The sequence below is a fragment of the Dermacentor albipictus genome, chromosome 1 (assembly GCF_038994185.2).
Source record: "Dermacentor albipictus isolate Rhodes 1998 colony chromosome 1, USDA_Dalb.pri_finalv2, whole genome shotgun sequence".
In the NCBI taxonomy this organism is placed as follows: Eukaryota; Metazoa; Arthropoda; class Arachnida; order Ixodida; family Ixodidae; genus Dermacentor; species Dermacentor albipictus.
Genome location: NC_091821.1, coordinates 361718371 through 361744682, shown reverse-complemented (window position 1 = coordinate 361744682; position 26312 = coordinate 361718371). Strand labels below are relative to the sequence as shown.

The following is a 26312-nucleotide window of genomic DNA, read 5'->3' as shown; positions in this document are numbered from 1 at the left end:
GCTTTTGACTTAGAGGAAATTTTAGGGGGAGGAGATCTGGTGCGTTGCCGACTCTTGAGTTCCATGTCTACATCTTGGGGCTCTTCATAATCATCCGTTAGTGGTTCTGGTTCCATCTGCTCTACATGAGTAGAAGGTCCTACACAAGGAGAGTCAGCTAACGAATTGGGTGGCGATGTTTGGTGTTTAGCTACATTTATAACATTAGAAACTCGGGATGCATGAAGCTGGGTAGACGCAGCACTATTGAACTGTGTCAGCTGACTAGACAGCATTTGTGCCAAGGACTCAAAAATAGTTGTCGCAAGACGTTCCATAGCCTTTTCCGTAGTTTTCTCTACTGCGTCTGCTGTGGCCCAAAATACATATACGTCAACGACAGCAGTGTGATGAGCTGTTATGCCTGCATAGCCCTGGGCTCTTTCTTGAACCTCAGTCACTGCTCCTCTACGTGAGCATCGCCTGCGTTCCACCACTTCGAGTAATCAGGACAATTCGAATAGTCTGCAGCGTGAGCTTCATCACACAGACAACATTTCGCTTCCTGTGATTTACAGTCCGTGCTGTCATGATTTTCTCCGCAATGTGGGCATCGAGCAACTGACCTGCAGCCTTCGATGCTGTGCCTATAACGCCAACATTCCAGGAACTGTAGTGGTCGTGGAGAAGGTGACCACTCTATATATCAGGCGCCATGCTTTGATTTCAGATGAACGAACTGTTCCCGAGAATTTAACAATAACCGATTCCGTAGGCGACTTCTTGTTCTCAATAATTTGGCTACATCGGTATAGAGAAACAACACCCGCGACTGAAAACAAGTCTAATACTTCTGAGGGGGCGAGCATCACGTGTACACCGCGAACTAAGCCTTTTATCAAGCAAGGTGTGCTGAAATAAACGGGCTCACTGGATTCGATGCAAACTCGGAACAGTTCAGGAGGTCTCGGACGCACTCCTGGTCTGACGAACAGCACAGAATACCACCACGACTAAAGTTACGGACATCGGTGATCTTCTGGAATGAAAAAGTGGCCTTCCGAAGCTCCACCCGAATGGTTTCCGGGTTATTGATCTTTATCGATCCCCCCTTGGGGTACTAGGGCCACAGGGACATTATTGATGCCTCTCCGTAAAAAAAAAAAAGAAAGTGCCTATCGGCCACTCTGGGGCAGGGATAGAAGCTAACCAAAGGGAATGCCCTTAAAGGGGAAGAGAGAGAGAGAGACATCAGCGGATAGTCCTGACTGCCTTAAGCTCGTGACACGATAAATGGAAACGTGAAAAAAAAGGAACAATACGCAAGTCAAAAGGGGGAACAAACAAAATGCGAAACGAACAGTATATATAATACCGCCGCCCGATACTCGACCATACCGCCGACGGGGTTTTCGCCCGTGTGTTCCACAGAAGGAGCACTTCGTCGTCGTCACCAGATTAGCCGCGAACGTTGTTGACATTGAAAGGGGAAAGTAAGAAATAACTGTTTCAGTGAAATTGCGACGTTCACGTAACTTTCTACGCAAGAAGAGCGGCATTCGTGTCACATCCCTAGTCACGCACGTAATGAGTAATGAGTGGTGCATAAAGTAATCAAATGTAGTTGCGAGCCTCTACGTAGCTGAGGCTCAAACTTGCAAGAAGCAAGAAAATCTGCCTGGTATGAAAGTGAACCATGCCCGGCAATGCTTGACCGACCACTCCTATTATGTAATATGAATGGTTTCTCGATATAACTGCTCCCTGCATAGCTGTATCCAGTGGCCGTGATGCAAGATCAAGCACAGGCCGAGGTTGCTAGCATGTTAAAGAGAAAATTAAATTGGTTAGTCGGGACACGCTTGCACAACTCTTCGTCATCGTTATTGCCAGTATTATTTATGCAAACTGCCAGACGTACGACTCCATCGATCTCCAACTAGCCTTGTCTTGCGCCAGCCGACTCTATCGTAGGCGTGCAAATTTCCTAATCTTATTACACTGCCTAGTTTTCTGCCGTAATAAATTGTGCTTTCCTTCCCACGTCACCCATTCTCTTGCGCCCATACTGCAATGATTATCTGCTTTACGCACTACTTGGCCGGCCCAGCTCCATTTCAGAGTAGCAAACAAATATCAGCTATGCGCGATGACTTGTTCGCAGGGGTGGCACAAGAGACGAAATCAAAGCACGTGCAGTATTTCCCAATTAGATTTATATTACTCGCTACCAATGTGACACACGCACACGCACACGCACACGCACACGCACACACACACACACATACACACACACGCACACACACACACACAAACACACGCACACACACACACATGCACACACACGCACACGCACGCGCGCACACACGCACACGCACACACGCACACGCACGCGCGCACACACACGCACGCACGCACGCACGCACGCACGTACACACACAAACACACGCACACACGCACACACACACGCACACGTACACAGGAGAGTTTTCTGAAGCACTGTTCTTGATAACATTACACAATATGCAAAGCGAAGTCAATTTTCCTGTACTCGAATGATTTGAATCGCCTACGCAGATCACATGCGGCTAGCGCTTTTAGATTACACCACCGGCGAGGGGGCATGCTGTCACGAGAGACTTCGATTCCACTTTTACTGCCAATTATTTGTTTTTCCGTTCGTTTTATTTTTCGAGACACTTCAGAGAAGCAGTTGAGTTAGTCGCACAGATTTGCAGTGGAGCGCGTTAGAAGTAAGACAGAAAGAAAGACAGAAAGATGCGAAAAAAAATGAAGGTCTAGAAACTACTTTTGAGAAAAGATGCACAAGCAACCCAGAGCTTTGAGAATCACAATGCGCTATTACTTTATTCGAGACACGTAGGCGCCCGTTGTGGGCATCTGATTTATTAATTGTTATTTCTTTATTTCGTTTTTCACTTGCACAGCATGTCACCACGTAGCCTTGATTAGCCCTTATTGCTTTCGTAATGAAGAAATGAAGCTGACAAGCCTCCACAACGTCTCCAGCATCTGCCGTGGCACTTTACTCGGTACGTTGGTTAGTTGGCCAACCGCTGTGGCATCCGCTGCGATTTCCGCTGCCGTTTTTACTTATTTTTTTGTCTCTCTCTCTCCTCTTCGAGCTCGCCACCCTGTCTTCACCGCATTCGCAGTGTGTGCGTTGGTCGCGGCTGCAATTTCCGCTGCAAACTTGGTCGCCTCAACCCCGCGGGGCCACCAGTCAAACCGACGAGAAGTTCACCACGTTTGTTCTCTGCGAGCGAGTCTCTCCTGAGGACTTTCCTGCCGCCGTATGTACATCGCATCTGCAAATAGCTCGCTTGCAGGGTGAACCGGCGCCTTCCGGAGTGATTAGGCGCGGGAAAGCGACGCTAGAGCTCCACAAAACCGAACGGAACGTGCGGGTGGAAGACAAATTGTGTTCCCGAGCAAATGATAGTCCTCTCTCTAATCAAATTCGGTGGGCTTACTCGAACGCAGTGCGTAGAGCCTGTATCGCCTGCGCGGTGTAACGGGAAAGCCACAGAGGGTGAACTTATACTCATGTTTCCTACGTGGCTGCAGTAGACTAGCGGTACTGTGCGCCTTTCGCTGTGAGCAATGACTTGGAGCATGCTGAAGAGTAACGCTCCAAAGATCCCAGGCAACGCTCTGCAATGGGAGAAAGAAGCGCATTAGTGGTGAGCTTACGGACCTTATATTGTCGAAGATACTCTCGGTTTCCTCTTCTTCTGTTTCGCTGTCCTTGCATATTTGAAGAGAACTCCAACTCCCCACCCGCCCCGTGCGAGGCATATACAGTAGTGAAAAAAAAATATATGCTCTTCCTATTTCCCGTAAAAAAGTTGTTACCCACTTTTGTAAGCTATTAGTTGGTGCGGTTGTTTTCGATAATGTCGAACAGTGTGCGCGCTGATGCAGCCAAGGCGACAGAGATGGATAACATATTGCTTATTTACGGTGTCATAACGCTCTACTTTCAGTTCGGCTCATTTTATGGGACTGACTGTTGCCTAGCTTTCCGAGTTGGTGTGCGAGTGCATGAGTGGGAACTTATTGCTTTCTCTCCTATACTTTCATTTCTCCTTGTATATGTTAATCCTGTGGTATAATGCCAAAACATTTACTCGGCGAACCTCTCCGCCTATCATTAAAATTTCTTTCAGCAGCACACACGTATTTTGACATCTGGTTGATGTGAGACGAAGGCCTTTTCTGAACAAGCCCTGGCCACCGCACAATCGGATGCGCGCAAATTAATTAATGGAACTTTGTTGAGTACATATAACCGTTTGTTCTCCAAAACTACTGAAGGTATTTTTATATTTGTTCGACAAATGACGAGTGCCTATACCCACTGTAGTTGGACATACACGGCATGCTCTTCGACTGCATAATTTGCTCCGCTGGGATCGTTAGTTCTAAAGCGTGTCTCGGGATAGACAGGGAGCGATTTATTGTCCTTTGGAAGGGCTACGTGTATGGCATATGAAAAGAAAAACGGACGCAAGCTATCGCAGGCTCCGCATACAGAGAAAAAAGCGATTGCTCATGTTGTCCGGGGTCGTTTGGGGGCCAGTGACCGCCTGTTTCTTTGGGATGATTTACTGGGAACCGTTAAAGCGTCACCAAAAAGTTATACTGAACCAGTTTAACCTGATAAAGTATTTTATTGAGAACTCTGTTTTTTATTAGTTTCATGTTGAAAAGTGGATTATTTGAAAATAAAATAAAGGTCAAAGTCTCCTTACTGAAAAAAAAAAAAAAACGGGCAAGCCCGCACTCGGTCGCGCGAGGTTTAAAACAGCGATGCTGGTCGAATACGGCCACCTCGTTCGAACGCGGTAGTGCCGCAGGCTGGGGTGGATACTTGAAGGCGTTTGTCACGCTGAACTGCGGCACCTTCGCGCGTAAGACTGTTTCTCGACAGGTCCTACACAGCCGCATCTCGTTGTTGTCGCTGGCCTCCGGGAAGATGTCTCGCAGCGCACACATGCCTTCTGCACGTTTCTCAACAGACCGAACGGTGTTGAGCGTCGACGTGTTCGAGTCAAACCATGGTCGATCGTACAATCGGCAGGAAAGTCCAAACTCCAACGAGAGGAACTCACGCTGAAACCGAGCGTTGGCAACCCCGGTTGAAGCGCGAGCTCGACGTCGCTCGTACTCGGCGTCCCGCACTGCAAGGTCTTGCTTGGCGTAATCGTCAATGCTTCGCAGCGATTCTGGCTCTCTCTCGACTGGCGTAGTCAGGGTGTCCGCGTAGTCGCCACCTCTTGGCTTCGGCCTCTCTGGCCAAGTAGGTTGGATCGGCTCGTCGTTGCCGTTGTTTCTCCCGCATCGCAGCAAGTCTAGCTTCGGGATGCGCAGCCTCTTCTTTGGCAGTACGAACTTTTTTTTTAGGTCGCCCCATGGCATTAACTGACCGAGGGCCGTCGAGCACACGCTTTCATATCCTTTTCAAGGCCAAGCGCACGCGCATTCCGAACCGTTATTATGGCGCATGAGCAGATCTCGGCGCGGCGGCGAAACCGATAGCGCGCAGTGTCTCCGTCGGTGGGCGTCGGTGGAGTTTTGTGATACGCGGTCCATTTTACGCCGAGCAAGAACAACTTCGCTGTTAAAATTTCGCTCTGAAACCCCATCACCGGTACACGTCAGTGTGACGTCACGAATTTTAAGGAGTCTGTTCGTATTATGTGCGTTGTGGCTTAATAAATGTTTGTGACACTTTCTAATTGTAGCATATGAGTCGTTCAGGATACAATGAAATAGTGCATCTTTCCCAATAAAATAATTACCTCATCCCAAGCACGAGCCGTCAAGGAAGGCAGAAAGGAAAAAGTGGAGAACGAAAGGCAGGGAGGTTAACTAGTTTAGCTCAATCTTTTCGCTGCCCTACACTTGGGAGCGGGATTGGGGGGATGAAAGATGGGGAGGTGAGAGAGAAGAAATCCATGAAGTGACGACGAGCTATTCCGGGAGCATCTGTGCAGCATGGCTATCCGTCTTAACATTTTTGCGTAATCTACATATGGTTGACTTTCTACGAGTGGGAGGATTCATAATCCGTAACTTTCCTGCACTGCTATTCATGCTATTGTCGATTTCCCTACCCTTTCTTCCACAAACGACTGTAGTCAGGACTGGTGGTCGTAACCAATATAAATGAAATGCCTGAGAACAACAGCGTCTTTCTTGGGTAATCAATCCTCTTTTCGTGCTACGAGTGGCATCACTGGTACTGCACAATTAATAATTAACACAGCTAAACTTATGTTTAACTTCAGTGTTTCTTTAATGGCGAATGGGTGCGAAAGTGATCTAGACGTGAACGGGCATTGTTTCCTTGCTGTTCGCGGTCAACATGCAAACAGTGCTAAAAACGTGACCCTTTCGGGTGACTGTCTCAGCGTATTCACAGAACATACGGGAAATTCAGCGAGGACGCGTCATGTCCAGCTGTCGTTAAGTGGTGGCCAGGATGTAACTTGCTATTAGATTGTTATGCGCCTCATTTTCATTTACACAATAGCCCAATGTTTAGGTAGAAATACTAATGTAATGGAGGTATCGAACTTTTTTAGGCCATGGAAAGGTAAGAGCGATGGAGTGAGAAGCGAGCACTGGCTCTTGAAACTTACCCTCAGCAGTTCGAAACTTGGTGAAATGAGAATATTTCCTTTTCTTTACGTCTGCGTGGCTTAACAGCGCAATGACTACCGCCGGATCTAACCTACTGGCAGCTTTAGTAAAAAGCGAAGTTTTCTTATATCTTACCGAAAAGGTGGCAGGCTATGAAAAGAGCTCGTACGCATATGCGCGGTCCCCTGCAGCGCCAGGCAATGGGCGTATCCGATACTTGCGTGCTCTTGTCGTCGCGTTTCTTTCACGCCCATGTGCACGCACGGACGTCTATATACCGATCCAGATTATTACGCAAGCTTCCAGCAGTGCTAGCACAACCCTTCCTTCCCACGCAATATACGCTCAAAGAATGCGTAAAGCAAAGCAGAACGGCGCGATGTCACGCTAATCGAATGTGAAGCGACGCGCACGCTAGGAAACTGCCTCCCCACGCGATGATCGTCGCGGAAACAACTGCATGCGCTCCGAGCAAAGAGAGGAGCGATACGCTATCGGCCGCAACAAGCTGAGGTGTGCGGCTTGGCGACGCGCAAATTATTTAGAGCAGTTACGCGGCAAGGGGCGAACAAGCGGAGGGAGCTGAAGGGAGGCAGGTAACGCGCGCGGTTTGTGGCCGTCGCCGCCACCTTTCTCTATATGGCGGTGCGTTGAAGTGAAGATAAACTGGTCCCGCGTGGCAATTACGCCTAATGGGCGAGAGAAAGCAAGTGTCAGCGAATGTGGACGGGGGATGAATGATGGGGGCGCGCACGGCGATGTACTAACGAGAGCGGAGAAGAAGCACCGCCGGGGTCGTTCGGCTTGGCCAGTCGAGCGTGATCGGGAGAATCGCCACGTGAAGGGGCAGCTGTGGCGGGGGGACGTGCAAGGGGTCGGCCTTGTTTCTTGGGGTGGACGGCTGCCCCCTTGTGCGAGCTTTCGGGTTTTGCCTCGATTTCCTTTCCTTTCCTTTCCTTTTCTGTCTTTCTTTCTTTCTTTCGTTCTATTTCTTTGTATTAAAATATATTCTCCGCCCTTTCGTTCTAATGCGCAGAGTAATTGAGTTACAACACGAGATGAAAACGGGAGGTGTATTCTGTCGGCCCAGGCTTTTACAGTGTGTATGTTACTGAGCACGTGTGAGAGCCTTTGTTTTTTCCTTTCATCCTTATCTGCTCGGCGTGGTGGGTGTGCCCCCTGAGTTATCGGGCCTCGTCCTTCGATGTTTCCGATCGCGGAGGTACGTGGCTGCTGCTGTGAAGGCGGGGTACGTAGACAGCAAAATTAAAAAAGAAAAGTGAGCTTGTTATGATGTGAAATGCCATGAAACTGCTGCACTTTGACGCTTTGTTTCCTCGTACCGACCACCGTTTCTGCGTTGACCTTGCGTTTATGGAATTGCAGCCCTGTTTGATCATCGAAAGGTGGCGTTAATTTCGTGTATCTACACAAATTTTATACGTTGCACTTCCCTCTCGCTCTTTTTTTTCCTCACATGATAACGTTATCGTCTTATGTTCAAGAACAAGTACAGTGTGCGCAGTGGTATTCGGTGAAACACGCCTTGTGCTAAGTAGATTTAGCAAAAATTGCTAATTAAATCAAGTGACTTTGAGAGAAAAATAAAGAAAGACTTAAAGAAGGCAGGTATCTTAATGAAATAAGCGTCCCGCTGCCTATCATACAGCCGGGGGAGCAGAATGAAGGAATATAAAGATGTGAAAGATTGGAAGAAAAGACGTGTTGAATACAGGGACGCACGTGGCCAGTGCCACAGACTTGAGCTCGTAGTGCTCTGGTGATTCAAATGAATGGCCTCTATGCTCTATAAATACGAGTGCTGCAACACCCATATAGCGTTAAAAATGCCCCTTTTATTCTCTCGATAAAGACGCATTTCTATAGTGACGATTTCAGATGGTTTTCCTTGTCATTGCGCTTTAATGGTTCAAGTTCGCAGCGGTGTATTTCGTAGCCACACGACTTATTGTTGGAATATTCATTACGCGAAGCCAGAACCTGAGCGCCAGGCCCTGCGGTACAATCAAAGTGGTGACTCGGTTGGGCGAGTAGGTTATGCATTTCGAAATGGTTTCCGCGTTAGAATGCGCGGACCAGCGCTTCGTGTATCCTGTACTCCTCCTTTCTTTGTCCGCGTCTTTAAGCGCACAAACCATTTCGAAACTGGGGGGCAAATTGTGTTAATATGACTAAATTATTTCAATTAAAGGTAATACAATTATGAGGTTTTACGTGCCAAAACCACAATCTGATTATGAGGCATGCCGTAGTGGCGGACTTTGGAATAATTTGGGCCACCCAGGGTTCTTTGACGTGCACCTAAATCTAAGTGCACGGGTGTTTTCGCATTTCGCCCCCATTGAAATGCGACCCCATGCTCAGGAGCCGAATACCATATGTCCACTAAGCAACTACGATGGGTATGAATTGAATGGAACTGTCTCCGCGTGTTACATCAAAATATATATAGATCATAACGCACTGAAGCGCGCTGCTTTCGATGATAATAATAATAATAATAATAATCTTTATTACATCCAGTCATGTCAAGGTTACAGATCCAGCCCGCATAAGCAACATTGCTTGTGTGCGAGGCTGGGCAGTCAGCTGGTAGTACTGATATGTGTACAAATAAATTAATAAAAAGAATATAGGAAAAAATGATATTGCAAAAGTGAACAAAAGATATTATTTGTACAAAAGATAACATTGCATCCACAGGGGAAAAAAACAATACACATTGACATTCGAGATGACTTCGCAATCAGGTTCACATGCTTCAAATCCCGAAGAAAACTTCAAAGAATGTGGGCATTACTTATCACCCATGACCTTAAATGTGATTTTATTTGTTTAAATGTTCCCGCGATATCATTCTCATTCAATTTATTGAAATGAGCCGGCACGTAGAAAGCACGAGTTCTCTTGCCGTAGTTTGTGTACACACGAGGTACCACATATTTTTCTGTCTGACGTAAGCTGCGAGATTTCACGTTCAAGTTTTTGAATTTAGTAGAAAAATAACTTTTACACATGGCGTCGAACAAAACTTGTTGCTCGACAAACAACATGCCTGACTGGTACATGCTCAGCAAGATATCTTCCCCGTGACCAAGTGTGCCATACGAGAGGCTATAGGCAATTTTTTTTAGGATGCGGTTAATTATCTTAAGTCTACTTGAAGAAGCAAAGCCATAAATTGTTATTCCGTACTTTATGATCGATTCCCCAAGTGCCTTGTAAACCATTTTACGAATATTTACATCACAGAAAGATTTTAGGGCATACAAATGAGCGCACACAGCACGTAAGCGCCTTGCGAGCTCTTCAATGTGGATATTCCATGACAATGTGTCGTCGAAGTGTAGTCCCAGGTATTTTGTGCTATTTACCAGAGCTACCGGAGGACATGAGCATGCAAGGCAGTCACTGGTGTGGAGATAAACAGGGGAAATATCCGCGACTGATTTATATTTTATTTCATCGAAGAAACATTGCCAGCATCTATGCCAGTCATGGGCATAGGAAATCTTGATGAAAAATTTGGGTACAGTCTAAAGCATCTGCTATTTTTGCCCCACAACTCAAAGTTGGCCTTGAAAAAAAAATTAAATTATGGGGTTTTACGTGCCAAAACCACGATCTGATTATGAGTCACGCCGTAGTGGGGGCCTCCGGATTAAATTTTCGACCGCCTGGGGTTCGTTAACATGCACCTTAATCTAAGTACATGGGTGGTTTTGCATTTCGCCCCATCGAAATGCGGCCCCTGTCAGGTTGGCCTGGTGTCAGGTTTACACGTGGTGTAAACACTGAGTGTTCAGTTTTGCATAAAAATGGCCTCAACTACCGCTGCTAGTCCCTTCTGTTTAATAAAGTGCTTCGATTGATATCTTCTGCTTTGCATAAAAATAAAATTCATGACAATGAATAGGGTGTTTTCAAATGCACTGTATTTTTTCAAGAGTGCTAACTGGTCGTTAGATGGGTGTGGTGGGCGTGTCAGGTATGCAAATGAGCACGAAGCGCAGGTAAGCGTACAAGTCCTTCTGTTTATTGACCGATTCGGAACGATTCTACACCTTTAGTCTCGCTATCCTACGTAAGCATGACGGAAAAAAGGAAGGACGAGACGAACAGTCCTTCCCCATGTGATGGTGCACATGTGTAGACCAAAATGCAGCAAGTAAGTCAACAAAGAAAGAAAAAAAATAAGAGAACCCCGAATCTCCTAAGCTAGCGTTGGTTCACTATTGACTACCCGGAAGCAAACTAAAGAATTGAAAGAAACCCGTGAGCAACACGGAGCAAGTACAGCATTTTGCGGAATAGCATTTTTTTTTTAACAAGAGAATGGTAAGAGCAGGGAACTTGTGCTGTTTTTCCAGTCCAAGTTTGATGCACGGCGGAAAATCGACTTCCCTGCCTGGTGCGTTGAAGTTAAACGTTCCTGGCGGACTGGTTGCGAAAAAGCGCAATTACTTCCCCCACCTGCACTTCTTCAATCTTGGAGAAAGCAGAAGAGAATCAAACAAAATAGAAAAGCTAAATAAAAAAAAGTAGGCTAGTGGGCTTACGAATTTTCTGCGCATTCGCCCAGTTAATGACTAAAGCGGATGCGAAGGGCAGACTGTAGAAAGGCGACGGCCATGAAGGTGTACGGGCAGGCCAGTGCACCATCTGTCGCAATGTGCTCTCCTAGCGGTGGAGAGAAAATGCCCTATTGTTCTGCTGTGCAGCGTCCGTTGCCGAATTTGCGTTCATGTTTGCATTTTGTTCTTTTCTTTTTTTGATGGTATTTGTTTTGGTCGCCTCTATAAAGGGTGTACTTCTGGCAATGCAAACTGCCACGCGACAACACCAATGTGTGCGTGTGCGCGCAGCCTGAGACGTAAGAGGTAGAGAGATAGAGATGGAGAGGAGAGAGAGAGGAGAGAAAGCGAAAGCTGCCAGAAATGGCTGTCAAACTTTGTTCCCGACTCGGATTAGCGAAGCGCGCGCACGCGCGAGAAAGCGCCAGCATACCCCACGCAAAAGGACGTAATCCACACTGAAGGGGATTAACCCTACAGCGAGACGCGCGGTGCATTCCTGCCTCCAGAAATGGTGCAGCCTTCTGCCCGCTTACCTCGCCTCCGCTATCCGCCTTTCAAAACGTGTCTCCAATCCCCTCCTCCCCCCCCCCCTTTTTTTTTTGCGCACCACGGTAAAATTTTGCGCCCTCGCAGTCGACGAGAAAGGGCAGCTTCGGGGGAATTTCGACGGACCCGTTAGTTGCGTATATACGATACTTCTTTAAAGCGGAGAGCGAAGGGAATGGGTACAATGCGTGTTTTGGACTGGGAGGACCCTGTGTTCCTTTCTCCTAATCGACTTTGTTGCAGTATTTCTTTTTTTCTCCCTAAACAGCCTCCCCAGCTAGGGTCGTCGGCGATCCAAATGTGCGCGCCGTTGCTCTCTAGTTCACGTAATGCGACCAGTAACTGCGCTGTAGTTCAAGCGAACGTTGCCTCCTCTTGTCCGCCAATTTGCAATGGCTCGGATGTCAGAGTTCTGTATAAACGCACGTATACTGGAGTCAAGCTTCGTCCAGGGGCGCAGTTGGCGGCGTTGAAGGGGCAGTTATAGGGAACACGTTTCAAGCATAACAGAGAATAGGCCACTGTCACGTTGCAGCAGCTTCGCTGGTGACGCCGGAGTTTAACGTTTTTTGCTGTGATGTTTTTCGTTGTGTGTGAAGTATGTGCGAGTGCGCGTGAATGTGCATTCGCACATTTAGTCGCTTTCGTTGCGCTGTGTGTCTTTCATAATCGCTGGCGAACGTTGAGCGCGAAAGATTTGCGTGCGCCATCTAATAAGGCTTATCCGCCCCAGCAACGCGGCTTGTTCGCGCACGCTTGTAACAATCGAGGGGACTTTTATTGTAACTTGTATATTTGAACATTTGAATCTGCCACTGGGATGGCATTAGGTTCACTTATTAAAGCAGTTTGGAGCTTAAATGTTTTGGTACTGACTGACGCTCTTTCACAGACACGCAGTGAGTTGCTGAATGAGATATGGAAACTGCCTCCACGGAACGTTTGTTCAGCCGCCAAATGAGGTAGCGTAAGGAGAGTGCGCTTTTCGAAATCTCCGTCAGATAAATACAGCAGCACGCGTGATGCATTGCTGTGAAGACAGATGATAGTTTGAATGCAAAACATAAAATTTACCTTGTTGTGTTTCTCGTGCAACTTAGCGTGAGTCTAGAAAAAGAATTGCGAAGGATAACAGCATTTTTGCAATTTTGAAGAAGTAACAAAATATTTCATATTACAGTTAGTGCTTGTACTATTGGAGAAGGCCAAGTTCAAGATATGATTTGCGACTAACTTTGTATGCTAGACGTAACCGACGCAAGGCGGTCTTCATTACAGTCTTCCTAACTCAAATGTCAGTTCGTCTCTTCCTGCTGCATGCATTTGTTGAAATTTGATGCTTATGCTAATCTGCAAAGAAACAGTGGGGAAAGAGAGGCATTTATTATGATAGGAAAGATGAAAAGTAGGCCTGAATCAAAGTTCGGACCTGCCACTCAGCGTTGGGGAAGGGAAATGGAACTACGATGAGAACCTGAGAAACGTATTGATCATAAGGATGATGGACAGTAAGCGCACAAAAGGTATCAGACAGGTGATCAGGTAAAATTTCTGTAGCTCCTTTTTCCTCTATTTCCCCTCTGCAAGATGGCGGCTTAGTTTGCGATACTTGTATAAGTATACCGACATGTAGTTCCCAGCGCTTTAAGTCACGCCCTGCATCGTCTACGTACACTTTAATTGGATTTTCTCATCATTCATTTATTTACAATAATATAGGACCCTTTCGCGCTGCCACAGGGGTTATTCTTCCTTGTCAAAGGAGCTCTAGTATTATAGTTACAAATACACCTCGCTCATCTTTCTTTTTTGAACGGACAGCAAATGACGCAGTAAATCATGCCGGAACGAAAGATTTCGCCGGTTACACGTTTCTGCATTTGTCCCGCCAAATAAACGTATGTAATGAGTGGGATAAATCAAGGCCAAATTTATGTTTCGGAATGTGGCGCCCTATCTGCCGTAGTAGGTCTGTAGATGTGGCCTTCTGTTGCTCACCACGAGGTATTGCGTTCTTGCCCGAGAGTCGTGTGTGAACTTTAGAGTCAACTAATATCAAATACCAGCGAAATAAACGCATACACAAGATACAAGGAGCACCTACGACGAACGCTGGGTAAATAACTCGCTTTCGCTTGTTTTAGTTTCAGTTGATTATGCATCAACTGACCCAACACTTGGCCTTATTTACCTTATAGGGTGCTCGTAAAAGAACTGAACATTGAGCCGGAGGCCTTTACTGTACTATACGGCGCCTCTCATAGGCTCCGTGTTGCTTTGGGGCGTTAAGCCAGATAAGTAATCGATAATCGAATTTCAAAACCGAAGCAATGATTACGTCAATCTAACATCTAATATTTCATACTTCTGCATCTCCGCTCGCCCCGGAAAAGCGTGCGTTACTTGCCTGTGTTTAGTTTTCGTTCATTTAAAGTGGAACCGCTTTTCCCATTACTTCCTAAAATTTCATAACGAATGACTAGCTTCGCCCGTAGGCATCGCCGCTGGTCCGTGAAGCCGCAATTGCAGTTGGTGCGGAAAACTTACGCTGGCGCAGCGACCCGTGGCCCGCTTTTTTTTAAAGCTCGTTTTTTTCAGACCATAACGAGCACCTCTCGGTGTACATGTATGCGATCGACACGGAAGTATAGAAGTGAAATGCACCATTTAACCGTAACATTTTCTGTTGTTTCCTCTCAGAAGCTGTGGTCGCCCTACTACAGGAGTATTAAGAGCTCTTGTCCTAAGATCGAGAACAAGCGTCTCTTTGCAGGTCCACGATTTCCGCGTCGGCGACCTTCCGAGAGCGCAGCGTGCGCAATCCGCTCAACTGTTCACTTCGGAGCAAGCGAAGCGCACCCTGGAATTTCTCTCTCTCTCTTTTTTTTTTAGTCCACTAGATACGCTCCGGGCATCAAGCGGCGGGCTCTGTGTTGTTTTGACTCGGTGCATCGACCTGTTTTTTTGTCGTCGCGAGTCGGCGACAGCATTTCCGAAGTCGACGATGCAGCCTTTCTGTTTCTTCGCAGTGCTGTTGTTCCGCGCCGAGCTGTAAGTCCGACGAGAAGGAGAAACCGAAGATTCCGAGACCGCTGGAAATAGAAAAGATGGCGAAAAGATTCGGCAAGGCCCGACGCGTTTGCTACCGCATTTCTCTCTCTTTCTCTCTCTCTCACTTACGGCACTCGGCGACATCGAAGTGGCGACACTGAAGAGCTTGGAAAGCAGATCGAAGGCGGGCGCTACTGAGATGATAAAAAAAATATATGAAGTAAGGAGTGGGGGAGCAATAGGAAGAAGAAAAAGAAGAAGCGCGCTTCGTTTTTGAAAGATGACTCGCTTTTTGAGATGCGCTGAAAATGCCCCGTATCGTCATATATATTATAAAAAAAAACTGCTGTTTCGCTCTGCAGCATTCCGTCATGTTTGTATTTTTCTTTTTCACCGGCGTCATATTGTTGCGACGAAAGGAAAAAAAAGAAAGCGACGACAGAGAGAGCAAGAAATCAAAGGAAGGAAAAGGAAAATGGCGGTACAGCTCCCCGCAACTGTATGGGAGACGAATTCTTTTCTCGCGAGCGCGTATACCTTACGCGTGCATAAAGTAGAGCGTCTTTTACAGTCCCGCGCGCGCTCAGCGTGCGCTTGAAGAGTAAGAGCAGGTTTGATGGGAGCTGTTTTCTTGCGCGCGTTCCTTTTGCGCTCACGAAGCGCGCGGCGCTTGCATCAGTATGGAATTTCGCGTTCTGCTAAAAAAGCACGCACGGTCTATTTCTTTTTTTCCCCCTGACGTTTGGCTATGCTGAAGATATGGTTGGCAACAATGGCTCGGGTTTCTAAAAAAGAAAAAAAAATAAATGTGCGAAAGAAATAACTCTGCCTGTCTATAAGAATATGTTAGGGGAGTCCGTGGGTGCTCGCATTTTACTCTGCTTCGCGTTGGCGCTTTGTCGGAACCACTCGATCTTCCACATTCGGCGAAGGCTCGTAAGCAGTGCGTTTCTGCGGGCAACATATGGGGCGCTGAAACTTGATCTAAAATTTGCTGGCTATACGGCGCCAAAGAGCAACGTCCTCACGAAACATGAAAAAATAAAATAAAGAAGAAGGTACATCACGGCACTCTTTTTCTTGCGTTGAATAAAATTGGTCTCGTCTTTCGACCAGCGCTCGTTGGCCCGTTTTATTCCTTTCAAAAACGTGGGGCGTGGTGTGTGTGTGTGTGTGATTGTGCATGTGGGCGCGCACAGGAGACGGAGGGGGGAGTAGGAGGTGGGACCCAGTTCGCACCGGGGTCACTGACCTCCGGCTCCCATTCTAGCTCTGCGTAATCTGCGTAATATGTTTGTTGGGCTTCATTCGAAGGATTGAGTTGTGAGTGAAATCATTAGTGTCCTATTGAACGCCGCCGAGTTGTCCTTTGCGTTTTGCTCTGCGAGTAATGATTTCAAGTTTTAATGAGAGGTATGTTAGCAAGGTTTGCGCTTAAGCTGGAGCTGGTTATTATTATGCTATTTTTTTGTGCAGTTTCTACGTTAACATGGCTCTGAACCGGAATCATTTGGACGCTGGTGCTGAGAAATCAAGGACACCGCTTGCCACCGACGTCCTGCGCGACGACATACCGAGAAAGCAGCGGCGGCCACCAAGGCTCGCAGGCGCGCGTAGCAGATAAGCCTAGGGAGGTGAGAGGGAGAGATAGGGACCGCACGTGGGCTTGCGAGAGCGAGGGGGCGGCACCGGCGCGCGACTGCCTCGCCGACGACAACCCGCCTCGCCCCACGGCCTCGGGTTGGCCTATCTGCTGCGTCGGGCACCCCGACACAACACCTGACCCGCCATCTCAGTAGCGAGTGCTCCAATGGTCGAACTCTGTTACGTCGAGGCGCGCTCGTGACGTGGCGCCACAGCCATGGGAATTCAGATGCCGTTTCGTTGTGAATGCCGTTGCGATGCCGTTTCGGTGCGTTTCGTTGCTACAGATGGCGAATTTTCTTGTAGGTGGGTCGTTTGGTTCAATCACGGAGGGCTGATTGCACAAGTGGAATAGAAAAGTTTGGAATAGCTTTACGTTATAGCGCCCCAGATTCTTGCGCTGATATGAACAGCAAAATGGCCGCGAAAAAGCTACAAACAGTCCCTTCTAGCTGCTATGGTCATGAGGTAATATCACGGTCGGCGGCTTGGTATTGACACTACTAGCAAGTCTATCAGCCATGTAATTTACTGTTATCCCGACTTGGGAGTGCACCCACTCGATGGTTGCGTTTGTACTCGTCTCTTTGAGTCGCTGTAGTCTCACAAAAGCGAAGAATTGTATGTGGCCTACACGTCTCCGAAGGCGCTGCGGGCAGCCTTCTGGTCAGTTGTTATCACAACAGCGGTCTCCGTGCCGACGAACGAATGCAAGGCTCTGGTAATTGCCACGAGTTTTGCTTATGTAGATGGCATAAAGGATCTCAAGTGTTCAACCTACCTTTTCTCCGCATCAGGTATGGAAGAAGCTGATATCGCACTAAGATGTCTGTCGACCAAGGTGAACATTGTTGTGCATTAACCCACAAATGGTTGTAGTATCAGCTGTATAAATGATATATAGCCCACAAATTTGCAACCACTGCGGCTAGCGGTTCTTTATTGGCAAACGTAGAATATCGTATCCACGCAAAATAAGAAAAAAAAAGGGTCCTTTCTCGTGCGAAACAGCCAGGATCCCAAATGGGATCCTTTTGTTTCAGAAATTATCCAAGATGCCACAATAACAGAAACACATATATAAAAGGCCATGTTTTTCACAGATGTGGCGAGCGCAGAAGTCGAATGACAGAAGGTAAGACCAGAGGTTATTCCCTATGTAAACAAGGTGTCACACAACCTTAAAAAGGTTGCTAACCGTCATGGTATTCCTCTGGTTTTCTCTGCGCCCAACAAGCTTTCGAAGCTGTGTTCTCGAGTTTGCTGCAAGAGCAGGCGGGGCTGCCACACGTGGCATGAGAAGCCCTTTGTTGAGTGCTCCAGAGGGGTTGTTTATGCAATTCCCTTGCACCCTTGTGGGCAGCTCTACATTGGCCAAACTGAGCGTCGTGTGAATGACCGTTTAAGGGAACATGCGCAAAAACTAAAGAAAAAAGAGGATAAGGGCGCACATTTGGTGGCTCATGTTACCGCGTGTGGTTGCGACGCTCGATTTTCTGAGACAACTATTCTTGGCAGCAGCGGCAACGCGTCTTCCAGGCTCGCTCTTGAGGCCTTCTTTATCAAGAAGAATAGAGATAGATGTGTGAGTGAGCCTTCCATCACATTACTTGATGCCGAACTTAACTTCTTGCGCGACCGCCTTTGATGTGCATGTAACGGCTTCACTTCTGCTTGGTAGGCGCATGAGTGACAAGAGGATATATATATATATGCACTATCCTTCCTTTCCATTAAACAGTTGTGAGTAGCGCTTGTCCTTGTCTGTCCACCTTGTGTCTGTGGTTTTATTTGCGCTAAGCTACTACTTCAAATACGAGTACAGCAGCTCTCATAAGTCTCGACAGACTTGCGAAAGTTCACGCTTTGAGGCAAGCAAGGACATTTTCGTTACTTCAGCCTCATTTCGGCTCATTACAAAGGGTCAACTGATAAGCAGATCATAAGCAGATTCTTTTGGTGCAGCGCCTGGAGCTTTTGGTACTGCCTATGGATGCGGCCTATGTTCGGAACCATGTATACAAGTTGCGGCTCAGGATGAGAGACGTATGAAGATTAACCAAGCATTCCGGAGGCGGTAACCCTATAATGCTTCTGAGGCAAAGGAAAACGACCCGTGTGCTTCCCTATCTTGAGTTAGGTCTCACGCTGCACTGTATACTTAGGCCAGAAGCTAAACGAGTCGAAACACCTCTTACATTGCCTCTTGCGTTCTGTGTTGCCTGCTACCGGATATTGTTTTGCGGCCTATACGTATACATGCACCCGTGGATCACTTCTGGTTCTCCCTTAACTGGTTCATATGCGAAGACACTCTGCAGAAAGGACGCAACTGAACACCCCTAGTGGCAATGTTTCGAACAGCAGACATTGCCGCAGGGCTGTCCAACGAACAGGAAGTAGGGACGAGCGTGCTTGGTTGTCTGTGTGCGTGTGCGTAAGGGGAAGGGGGGCGGGAAGGGGGCAGGCGTGTGTTTCGGAGGAGCGATGAAAGACTAGGGTTCCAAGTAGTCGTCCTGGGTCCCGAAACTGCTGGCGGGCTCCGCTTCTGTCTGTCTGCTGTAGTCGACTCACGCGCCACAAATTCAATAGTAATGGACGCCGCGCGCCGGGAAAGCGAGTCTATGGTCTCCCAATGACACTGACAAGCGCGTACAGCCCCGGACAAGCAGGCAAACACATAAGCTGTCGCGTGGATATAGAAAGGAGAACGCGGCGAGGTGAACGCAGTGCCGTATGGTCGGGAGTGGATGGGCCAAGTGCCTGGTGCATCCGAATATTGCATGAGACCTGGAAAAGGAGGGGAAGGACCTTGGAGCGCGCTCCCGTTCCGCTTCGCAGGTGGAGGCCCCAATGCGGAGGAACCGCACATAACGCAGTGATGGCGTCGCCGACGAGATCGCGAGCACGAGCCCGGTTATTTGATCTGTACTTCTTGACTTTCTTTATGCCTTCAGAGAGCAGGCTTTTGCCCCGCTATTATTGAACTGGGAAGGCGTTACTCCGGAAAACACAATAGGTCTCGGAGACTGTTTTTGGTTCACGAAGCACTTCTGGCTCAACCCGTTTGTCTCTTTTGTCCCCGCTGCTTGAGCGAAAGAGAGGAACGAGCAGTGAAGTATCTTTTTTCGAGGAGGTGGAGCTCGTACCCAGTATCGCGCTTATTCGCGTTGGCGATCACTACAACGCAGCACCACAGCTCGTTGTTTTATTTTTAGTTGGATGTTATTCGCGCCATTATTTTTTCTTGCATCGCTCAGCCGCAGCCGTTCACTTTCTCTTCTCTGACATTCAGTGTTCTTTTTTTTCCCCCGTAATTCTTCTTTCATGTATTCAGCTGGCTCCTTAGAGAAAGCATCACCCTGAAGAAAGATTATGACAGGATTCCTCCGGCTGTAGGTCTTTCTTAGTGTGTAGACGCCTCAGCTGGGGCGGTTATGAACATTTTGCTAGAGTCTCATGAACAAGTACATTGAAATAGTCTGTGCAAGGACGTGCGTCAATTAACAACAGAGATACTTTGTGCTTATTAGCAACGTGAGTTCCCACAATGCAGAGAACGGCAGGGTTACGAAGTACACTGGTGCGCTTGATTAGCCACTAGTGGCTTTTCTTATCTTATGCAAGAAATAACTATTTTCGTCCTAAATGTTTCTGCAAGTTTATAGTCTGATCGCCTGTAACGCCTGGCTGCCTCCCTTCCAGGAATATGTCGTTTTAACCAACTTTGCACTCGTTTCCCCTGTCTAGACATTCTCTAGTATAGTTGACTTAAGCAGCGGAGCAACATCGGCGATAGCTAAGAGAAAGAAATACGTCGAACCATTCACTCCAACATATCTGTATATACATATATTCAATCGCAAGCAACACACCGAATCAAGTTACAGTTCGAAGCCGCTGTAAGTTCTACGCAAGCGTGATTCATTTCGCAGTGTTCAACTCATCCGTAAAGTGAGGAGAACAGCGAGGAGAAAAAGAAGGACGCCTGCGGGAAAAGGAAAACCTGACGAAACGACAGAGCCGAGTGCGAACCAATGCTCAGAGTCCGTCGTCTCGTGCGTCATGGCAAAAATAAAGGAGAGAGCCTCAATGATTGCGAAAACACAGGAAGATAAATATACAAGAACATGCACGCTAAAGTGAATTTAAAGTAAGAGCATACCATGATGCAGCCGCCACAGAGACTGAGAAAATAACTACGCAAACATCATGTTTAGCGTCCCGGACATCGACGACGAGCGAATGACGGATATACGAACGGCCACCGAGCACACCACGTGGGCACGCGTGGAAGGGATTCGAAGAAGGAGGCCGATGGCCAGATAGGTGCGCGCAGGTCACGAAGGGAGGACAGGACATGTTGGAGCGTCGGTGCTGCTCTGTGAGGGAGCTTTTAGCCGCTGTGCCCGGAGACAGACGACAGGTTTCGTTTGGGCGGACAGGCCTCTCGTGACAAGTGTCCCACGCGACGTGACAGGAGGAATCGATGATCCGTTCGCACGATTCAAAAGAATGCCAAGTGCACTTAGCAGCTGGACCTCCTTTTCCTACGCCTCACCGCACCCCTCGCCTTCGTTTCTTGCTCCTTGCGCAGTGGCGTATATGTTTTTACCAATTTCGATGCTGCATTTCCCTTCACGTCAGTCTCCGAACCAGTTCCAGATGTGTGCTTTACATTTGTGTTCTCATTATTACTATTCTTTTCAGCGTAGCAAGCAAGCTCTTGGTTCTGAGGCTACCTCGAATGCCCCGTAGATGGTGGCGAGTGCCTAAAGGGGGAAAAAAAGGGAGGCTGGGGGAATCACTGCTGCACCACGTTGACAGCTCAAACACTTTCCTTACGTACCTTCCAAGTTTCGAGCACAGAATATCTACACTTGATTCGCAGGTGTGCGACCACCGTTACTGAGCGCCTCAAGCAGCCGTATAACAATATGAAATAACGGTGGCGTATTTTGTACCAGCTTCCGCTTAAAGCTGGATAAAGCAACGGCCGTTGCTTTATATTAGAGCAACTGAATATGCGAGTGAAGTAGCTTTGCTTGCAAAAAACGTTGGAGTGAAAACGACAAAAAAATTTATTTTGCTTTTTGTTTGGCTGGTATGGTGTAGAGCATGATTGTAAGGCTTACGAAATGATGAATTCGGCCGCAGACGAACCATCCTGAAGTGGTGCTCAACTCGCTATTGTGTATGCAAGACGTCTATAGGGAAGGATACATAAACTCGGTTCAATTACTACATTACAAAAAAAAAAAGGCGTCAAGGCATTTGTGCAACGTTTATTGCAAAATAAATTATACCGACGTGCTAAGCGCACTTGCGCCGTCGGCTCCACCGTCGGTGTCGTCGTGCGGTCTGCTATTGACGGTGCTTGTGTCGGCCGCGGCTGGAGAATTAGTCCTTCAGAAGCCCAATTAGGCCTCTACAGAAAGAAAGGGCTTACTTTTTCGAGTTCTTGATTTCGGCATATGCATTACGATGGAAACACCACGCGAAGTTCTGATTTCTCAAATTTTCTTGCACATCGAAGAACACAGTGTAGTCGTCATTAACTCGTAGGCTTCTGTTAAGGTATCCTCATTCTATAACTAACGCGTAGAGTTGGAACTTATAACTGCATCAGTTGTCCGAAGGTGAAATGGTAGAGCGTCGGCGTCTGTATTGGGGACGTACGAGGTTAGAATTCTAGTGCCGCCGGAAGCCCACCTGTTTCTTTTCTATTGGCTAGAGATCTAACACCAGCTGGTGCTTGGTTGTTAATGTCGGCTCTCATCTCGAAAGGGGGTCCTACCGAGGTTTGCGATCTTCTCTGGAACGCCCCTTCGCCTATACCGCAGCTGTGCTAATGTAGTCGAGTACCCGCAGCTCTTCTGGTAGACAGGCGAGTGCTGCAGCCACGTAAATACGCTCGGCCACTACCGGAGCTCAAGGCACTTGAAAGGACACCTGTTTATTGGGAAGTTGGTGACATTGGCAACCAGGCTCATTTCTTTATGTGCTCACGAGGGTGTCGATGTGAATTTAGGGCACAGGCTCCTTTCCTAAGCTTATCAGTCGTAAGTTTGGGAAAAGAACATGTGCTCTACATTACCCCTCGCTCTCTGAAGAAAATATCCTTGGACCATGGCCTATGCATTCTTCATGCAAAAGGCCACAAAGTCCTTCCATAATTCATGAAGGATACTGGATTGTACGAACATTTGTGACCACGCATATTCCTCTACGACTGACTGTGAATTACTGACTCTATTACTTTTTCTCTTCTCTCCTCATCTATTCCTCTTTCCCAAGGGTAGGGTAGCCAACCGGGTACGTCCTTGGTTAACTCCCCTATTTTCTCTCTTTGTTTCTCTCTCTCTCTTATTACCCCTGAAGAGAGCCGACCATCAGGCCGGGGTACGCTTGTGCGCAGCTGAACAAGTGGGAGCAACGTTGTCGTATCTTAAGAAGTCTGGTAGACTACTCCGAATCGATTGCGAATGCGCCAAAGTCCCGCAGCATAGGAGGGACATGTACTCACGCACATTTGTCCTCATGGAAATAGAGTTGCCACCAGCAGTGATCGAAGCTGCTCTCCCTTACTCAAGACTGGTGCGCCTTGTCTCGGCCTTTGAGCCGCTGCATGAATAAAAAAAAACAGCAAAGAAGGGAAGAGCTCGGGCAAGTATCTTTCCTGTTGTGCAGCAGCACATCCATTTGTAAGCAGGTCTAGTTCTTTCTGCTGTTTCTGCTGAATATATTTCCTCGCCTGAGTTGCTGCTGTTAATGACACGACACAAGAAATACCATCGAAAAAAAAAATGCATTTGAACCAAATTTTCTTGAGACACGCAAGCGGCACCTATACGTGCGGATTCTATTTTGTCCTGTTTTTATCAAGCTCTGCGGTACGGCGCCGTTCCTGACAGCTGCCCTGTTTCCGTGGCGGCCTTTTATTTTCGTTCCTGGGGCGCCGCAGGTGTCAGGTGTGCATGCTATACGTTCCACGACTGCACGCGCGAAACAACATAACGGAGAACAGTGACAGAACAGACACGCAGAAGCTGCCTAGATGCTCTTCGGAGGTGCCGAATCTGGGGTAGCTGCCTTCAAAACCAGAAGAGGCGCTCGATACGGGCTCCCCAGCGGTATCTCATTTCCATCTTTGCCTTGCCGTTTTCTCTGCATCTGTGTTCCTTCAGAAGTAGGAAGAAGGAAGTGATTGTGTTTGAGTCTGAACGTAGTCAGAAGAGCCACGAGAAGACGTGGCTTCGATTTTCATGCCACGGGAATTGCATGGCGCTGAGGAAACCGAAAAGACGCTCCAGCAGAAGCAGCAGCAAATGAAGCAGCATCACTTGGTTTGAAGCTCCCCTTTCAAACCAAGTGCGTCTGGCTGACCTCCCTAACTTTCCTGCCTTTCTTCCCGTATCCTCCTGTTTCATACAGCTCTCTGTTTGTTTCAGCCCATGAGAACCTACCACGTGCTTGGCACTGGACAACCTACATTCAGAGAGCGTCATGTTTGTGGCAGCGGCCGCCAATGGTGGTTTCCATTTGTGCTGGCTGACGCGGCTGTCGCGTATGACCGAACCATAATCAAAATTTCAAGCCGAAAGTGGTTGCGTCGCAGGCCACGCTGCAATGCAGTTTACAGCAGAAACAAAGCAGTGGAAGTGTTCATATTTCGTATCAAAAACAATCATTCAACATGCATTAGGTGAACCAGCTCACTGTGGCCCGCCAAATGGATTCACATGCACTTTTTCTCGTTCACATCTTTTACGCGATTCGCAAGCCTGCAAGTAGACTTATGAACTATTTTTTAGAAGCCTAATACTGTAGCTTGAGTGCAGTGCTGCTTTCGTTGTGATGTGCGAGTACATTTTCTTCTATAACTTCATTGCTCATGTTTCAGTTCTGCGTTACTTCATTAAGGTGATCGGCTTTGTTGTTCAGGCAGAGCAATGTTTACATTGTGCCTGTTCCCGTTATCATGAGACACCGACGTAGTCATGGCCATACTTCAATGGGGGAGAGATGTGCATGTACTTTCAGCTTATCATGAGCCTCTGTGACAGTCGACGGTGCTGATCGAGTTCACGAAAGCAGTCTTATAGCATGGCTCTATCCATAGCTTGACAGGAAAAGCAGACTGCATTACTTAGATGGTACAGCAAGTCCCCCCCCCCCACTCGCACACACACACACACACACACACACACACACACACACACACACACACACACACACACACACACACACACACACACACACACACACACACACACACACACACACACACACACACACACACACACACACACACACACACACACACACACACGCACGCACGCACGCACGCACGCACGCACGCACGCGCACACACACACACACACACACACACACACACACACACACACACACACACACACACACACATGCACACTCGGATGGAGAGAGAGAGAGAGAGAGAGAGAGAGGTTACACTCTTCTCAAAGCGCGGTTTTCTTACGTGTTCACGCTTTTTTTGTTGTGGTGGATTCTGTTGCATTCTTCATCGTTATTTTTCAGGAGAAAGTTATTCAGACAAGGACAGAAAGCATGTTGAAATGCTACTTCACACTGACTGAGCATCTATGTGGCTGAGAGATTTAAAAAATACTTCCAAAAAGATATGCTCACAATGAAAAAAAAATTATGAAGGAAAGCATGTAAAAAATAAGAAAACCTGCTTGATCTGTAGACAGAACAAGAAATAGCATTGCCGTAACGGATGAGAGCATATTCGAAACATCCCAGAGAAATCGCGTGCCTCCGAGAATTGTTTGAAGTGTACGTGGTGTTAAACGTTGTGATAGAGGAGCTGTGGACAAGAAATGTGGGGGCAGCAGAAGCGATGCGATTGTTGAGGTGCTATGTAGCGTGTAGAGGAGAAACGGCGATGGCACAGCTGTCATGTTGTTCAATTCACATGCCATAGAGAAGTGGAAAGAACAAGACTGGCACCGCTTGAAAACAGCCTGTAATTGTTTAGAAAACTGTCCAACAAGATGTTCTAGAAGTGTTTATGTGTTCAAATGCTTCAATTGTGAAATTGGTGAAGTATTCTTGGAGGGTTCGCCCTATGAAGCCACAGGGGCTTCGTGTGTGGATGTGCTAGCGTTAGGACCTATTCCAGACACATACCCGGGAGGGGGGGGGGGGGCTGTTTTAGTTACACTGAGTGTTGCACCACGCAAGTCAAACTTCGCAAGCAGCCTGTATTCTAAATATTTTCTTTCGCCATTTTTTCACCTTTTACCGCCGTTTTCGCTTTTGCGATAGGCAGCTTCTTCCTCAGGAGTGCGCACTACTCGTGGTCTTCCCATAATCGTAGCTGAGATGGAATGGGCGGCACCACTAATCAAAACTCCGTATATTGGGCGCAAGGCCCACCACTGGAGATACGGGCACTGCAATCGTTTTGACGACTGACGTGGCTGCCGGAACTTCTTGCTGGCGCAAGAAGTGCCAGCTGCCAGGCGCTCCTAGCATCGCGTTTCAATTGCTGGGCACTGTTCATTGGCCGCAAAGATTTGTTTCTTTCGCGGCAGGGTGGAATCAATCACCGATAAATTCGATGCCGATCTCGCTCGATCGCCGAAAATGCACCGTGTGGCAACCGTATAAGCTTCGCATATAAGGTAGCACTCTCACAGGGGGAAAAGGGTCACTCCAACTCCCTTTTTCCCTGTCGGGCTTTTCTTTTCATCTTGCGCTAGGTCACGTGACCGCGTTTTAGCGAAGCCCGGCAACGACGGCACAGGGTCCACATAAATAGATTCGCAGTAAAAGGCA

The 26312-nt window shown here is 47.6% G+C and overlaps 1 protein-coding gene across 1 annotated transcript in view; it reads left to right on the top strand.

The window, feature by feature from the left end:
* Positions 1–26312, top strand: part of LOC135911577 (synaptogenesis protein syg-2-like) — a 123372-nt gene that overhangs the window by 64859 nt on the left and 32201 nt on the right. The gene's annotated exons all lie outside the window — the stretch shown is intronic.